The following is a 5,642-nucleotide window of genomic DNA, read 5'->3' on the forward strand; positions in this document are numbered from 1 at the left end:
ACAAGTCCTCCAAAAGGTGCGCTGCTGGTGGAAGTGGGCCACAGAGACTGAATGAACGAGTTCCCATTCAGTTTCTATGAGCTGGGCATAATGCCTACTGCTCCCTTATGACCAGCTGTAAGTGATAACTAGCCCAACAAGTCAGAGGTGGGCACTGTGCAGCAAGAGTTCCCACACTTTTCCATGTCAAGGACTCCCAGAAATAAACAGACTGGAACACAGACTCCCATCGGATAATATTACTCCCTCCGAGGAGTTTTCTTGTTAGATGTGTTTTAGTAAAAAACTGCAAAATTGCCTGTACTGTAGCTAGAAAGGATGCAGTCAAACTAGACACAAAAGCACACCTGCATGCATTCATATGTGCATTCACACGTGTGCGGACATGCAATCATGTACAGTTATGTGCACGTGGTTATGCATGCACATTTAAAATTGTATAACGCTGCTAGTCTCCATTTGCAAGTCAGGTTTTTCTCCCTCAGGTTGATTTACCTGACATGGATGAAATATTAGCAGTGATTGGCCAATAAACTGAAAGACAAGGATGTTTTCACATACCTGTTCCTGCGCAGATGGTCACACAGCTGAGTCGATAAACAAAGTTAAAACATTCATAAGATTTAAAACATATTCGGCATATGAACGTCACGATAACTTTTAAAAAGCATGAAAACCACATTTTGATGACGATGAAATTAAAAGCCGGAATTCACAAATGAGTCCTTGTGATTTCATACTGAAATTGACAGAGCGTGTTACGTTTCTGGATCGACTGCCTCACCGACTGCAATTACAATGACTCTGGGAACAGGTCTGCTGTGCAGTGTCCCACACACTATGATTCATCAGCCTATTCTGAGGAATAAGTGGAATATATATCAAGGTAATGGTGTACCAAACAGCACTTAATGAGAAAGTTGAGAGAGTGACACTGCCTGTTTGCCAAATGAGAGATAAAAGACAACCTTGGCCTTCAGAAGACAAACTGACAGCACAGGCACACTCAAGTTCACTGTTAGTTTTGAACTCTTCCTCCGTCACTCTCTCTCCTGCCCCATTCTTACCCAGGAGGGCCAAAGTTAAGGTAAGAGTTAAAAAAAAAAAAAAAAAAAAAGCCATTAACAGTTTTCTCCATGTGCCTTCAAATATCATCCTGTTATAAAGTGGTGAACAAAACCCCTTTGAAGAGTCTGTGAGGCTAAGAGTGCATGTCATCATTCGTGTCATTAAATCTTTGTAACCGCTGATGTAAGTATGTTTTCACTTGTGTTTAAGGTACACATGGCTTAAAACCTTTTCAAACCCTCTCACTGGATAATATCGAAAATGCATTGTCAAGTAACTAAGGCCTTAGCTCCTAAAATGCTGACTTTTGAAGATGCAAGGTTGTCATCCAACAGTGTCAGCTTGCCACAGGTTGCCTGTGATCGGGATGTTTCAGATCAAGAAACAATCCAAGCACTCACAGCCGCTGTTGAGCAAAATCAGTGGTAAAATAAAGCAAAAGAGTGAGGGGAGATAATGTATTTGAAGGCAAGGAAGAAAGGAGGATAGAACAAAGTCAGGCAGTGGTGATAACGAAAGAAAGATGCAATCACAATGCTGTTGATCATTAAACAGTTCACCCAAAATACAAAAAAAAAAAAAAAAAAAAAAAAAAAACTTATCTTCCCAGTTATCTCCAATGCGGTCAATCCATCCATATAATTTCAGTGCGATTTGGCGCAGTTTCCAGTCTGACGCAACTTCTTATGTTATTGTTTATTAAACTGTCAAAAATGCACATGTGAAAAAAAAATCAGTGCAACAGCTCTTTCCAAAAACAGTGGCGTAGATATAGTTTGCTGGTGCTATTCAGCAGGGAAGCCCATGGCTGACTGGAAACTTTGCGAAATCACACAGAAACTATCTTGGATGGATAGGTTACACTGTCATAAGTGGGAAAATATCCTCTTGTTTTTTTTTTTATGTATTTTGGACAAACTGGTCCTTTAAGACTAAGAAACAGAGGTAATGAGCAGTTGTTATAATGGTGACAACAAAAAAAACAAGACATGATTTCCAAGAATTAGTTGTAAACCTGCACAGTGTCATTGCACAGTTTGCGTTACACCCATCCTGTTCCACCACATAGTTTATCTTTAGTCAAACAGTAGTTTATCTTGGGCGGTTATAGTGATGTGGTAACAGTGGCGGCTTTTCCAAGTGTTGTCCCCTCAGCTCCACCGATGCATGGCTGTCATCAACTGTGGCACAGATTGAAGTGCAATGATTGGATATAACGCCGTGGAAAAGGGTGCCGTGGCAGCCGGTGGTTAGCGTGGGGCCTCAGTGTCCAGTGAAGTGAGGGAATAATCTCTCTGAGAGTGTGATAACGGTGGAGATCATTTAAGTGGCTTGAAAAGGTCGGCGGGGGCAGCGGGCTGTTGGAGCGCTCTGAATGGCCATTACAGTCATTCCACTCCACCGTGCGAGCCGCCGCGGCCTGATTGATGCCTTTCAGGGAGGATTTGGCGCTGCTGCGGTGTGTGTCAGGCGGCATGCACTTTAATATATAGTGTGTTTGTGCGCCGTACCTTCTGACACCACTTCCCTGTGTCTGAGTGTACACATCAGTGTGTGTGTCTCTCGAGGGAGATGATGCGGGCCAAGCGTTTCATTCCAGTCTCTCATCAGGAGAGGATCTGGAGGAGCACATATTCCCTCAGACACAGCCAACCAAGCAGCCACAGAGCCCATCAGTCGCTAGGCTCTCTATCCTCTCAACTCGCTCACGACTGATGGCTCACGCACCATCTGCACCTCACCTTCAACCAGAACACACTCACACCACAAAATCAATGGGACAAGGAGCCATCCACCCCATAGAAGAAGCTGATGTAATTAAATCCGTCTGCAGAGTAAGAGAGCAGACCAAAAGAGAAAAGGGGAAAATTTTTTGACTAAATAATAGATTCTGGAGTGGAGAAATAAAGGAGGGGGGGAAGCTTGTGAAGTGCAAGGAAAGTCCCTGGAGGTACAATTAACAATATATACCGTTAGTATCTGTGGTTCTTCTTCCCTCCGCCGCCCACAACAGTGCAGACCAAGGCAGAGACAAAGCCCCATCCAGACCCTCTGCCAGTGGGTTCACTGAACAGACCGTCCTTTATAGTCTGTGGATCACACGGTAACATCAAATGAGAGCTGTGGAACGGATATGAAAAGGGGAAAAGAGTATTATTCATAGTAAATGGAGAGTGTACAGTATATGTGGGAGGATGGGAATAGCTTTACCTGAACTACCTGGGACGTTACACAGGAGGGAGAAGATTAGGGGCCAGACACTATCTCGTTCTCCATTTCTCACCATCTCGTGTTCTCGCAACATTAAATGTGGTCTGGTAGAGCAGAACACCATGGTATAGGTAATGGATTTTAACAAAGAGATGCCGGGCCGCCTCAGGTAATGAGAAAACAGGGAGGAAAAAAAATCCCACTTTCCCACAACTCCAGAGAAGAGAGAGGTAATGCTAAAATAAGGCCACTGTGTGAACCTGGTCAAAATTTACAGCTCGCAACATGTCAGTGAATCAAATTATTTTCCCCTCAAGCATCTCACACATAGCAGCAAACCTAATGATGGTGCTAAAATACACATCTGGCGCCCTGTGAACATCTCGCGACTTTCAGTCAGGAGTCTCCCGTCACCCTTCAGATGTGCGAGTTTTTGTCTCACAGGTCCACATTAAAATGTGACTTTGCGGTGATTGCTTGGACCTGGGATGGCAGAATGTTCTCCAGCAGCTACTCGACTTTAATGAGGGTTTTATGAGTCGTGATCGGGAGCTCATTGGCAACGTGTTCAGTCAATAGTGCCTTCTCTTCTGAGCAGAGCCTCGGCTTATGTGTCGACCCCAGCAAATTGACCCAGAGATTTATAAAGCTATTTTCTAAAGGTCCCCTTTCGTGGGCCTACAGTCAGGAAGGGGAATTAGTGCTTCAATGGATTTCACTTTCAATTTGAATACGGAGTGGTTGGAAGGCGGCCCTGGCTAAAGGGAGGCCACTGGTAATGAACTCCTTTGTGTTCCGCCACTTAGAGGATCAAATGCTGTAGGCCATGAAGACATTCAGCTCTGAGCCTGCCGACAGAGAGGAGCATTCCTGCAGCTTTCATAGCTGGTAAATCGCATAGGCCTCCTCATCGCCTGCAAAACAGATTTGACACCGAGGCGCTGCATCTGGCAGTAACATGTGTCCTAGGTAACTGCATTTGGGTGAAGCAAAAACGCAAAATTTGGGCATAAAGGCACCTGAGATGTACTGAGATTCTGATACCCAAGCCAGGTCTGACGGTGGTAAATGCATTTGACCAAATCAGGAGGCGCAAATTGTCTCCAATCCAAATAAAGTGCCAAATGGAAAAAGAAATTAAATGAAACAATTCATGCTGGTAGCAGACAGCCTGCATAGCGAAATACTTGAAAATGGATTGGCAGGACAGAAACAAGGTGATTTGTTGACTGTTAATTCTAGAGGATACAAATATTCCAGTAGGTGCCATGTGCATTTGGCAAGGCAAAGAGAAATCCATTTCACTGTTTATACCAGAGGATGTGGTGCACGCTGTGAGTGCACGCAGAGTAGTAATGGCAAGTGTTAAGTGTATCCAGCTAAATATGTCTAGACACAATCTGAATGGGCAAAATGCCTGTGATGCCGGTTGTAAACAGGTCCGGGGTGGCAACACCACTCTTGTAGAGTTAATGCTTTGCTAATGCTAAGCGAGGCTGCGGCCAAGACAATTTGGTCGTCTCTGTCTCGGCTCGATCCCATGGTGTTAGTGCTAGTATTTTTCTAAATTAGGACATTTCACACAAGCTTCCCGGTGCAAAGACTGCAGCTAAAAGAAAAGCTTTCTCTCTGTTTGTACCAGAACAGTTCTCTCTTCACATTTTGTGCTGCAAAGTAATTCAGCAGAAGATGCAAAATCTGACCCAGTGGCATACAATCTATAGTGCATCGCAATGCAAAATATTTACAGATGTTACACTGTCAGTGTCAGCATCCCAAACATGAGTTATACTGTCCAGTAGGACTGTATGTTCACACGTTACCACTGTTGGATCCAGCTGCAGCAAACAAACTCAAAGGCAGTGTCATGGTTGCTGAACTAAGGTGTATCAGCAAATTTAAGATAGTAATTTAAATCTGGACAAAAATCACCAATTTTGCAAATAAATAAATAAATAAATAAAATTTTAAAAAATACAATTTACAAATATTGAAAAATGTTAGTATGTATGTAAATTTCTACATATATTTCTACAGGACATTTAAGTGAAATACATGTTGAGTTGCAAAATATATGTACTTGCAAATAAGTGTTGTGCAAAAGCACACAGGAAGAAAATGTATTTCCAGTTTCATACAAAATAATTTTGCCATTGTGAGACAGCTACAAAAACTGTGAATATGAAGTATTTTTTGCTGTGTATGCAAATGTTGTTTAACCATTAAACTATGTTTGGAATTGCTATAACTAAAGACAGCAGCTGCGGATATTAGTTGTTTTGAACACATCACTACTGAATTATGAGTTCTGTTTTGTTTTTTAATTTAATGTGAGAGCTTTACACTAAGTCATGACCACTGAG

The sequence above is a fragment of the Myripristis murdjan genome, chromosome 18 (assembly GCF_902150065.1).
Source record: "Myripristis murdjan chromosome 18, fMyrMur1.1, whole genome shotgun sequence".
In the NCBI taxonomy this organism is placed as follows: Eukaryota; Metazoa; Chordata; class Actinopteri; order Holocentriformes; family Holocentridae; genus Myripristis; species Myripristis murdjan.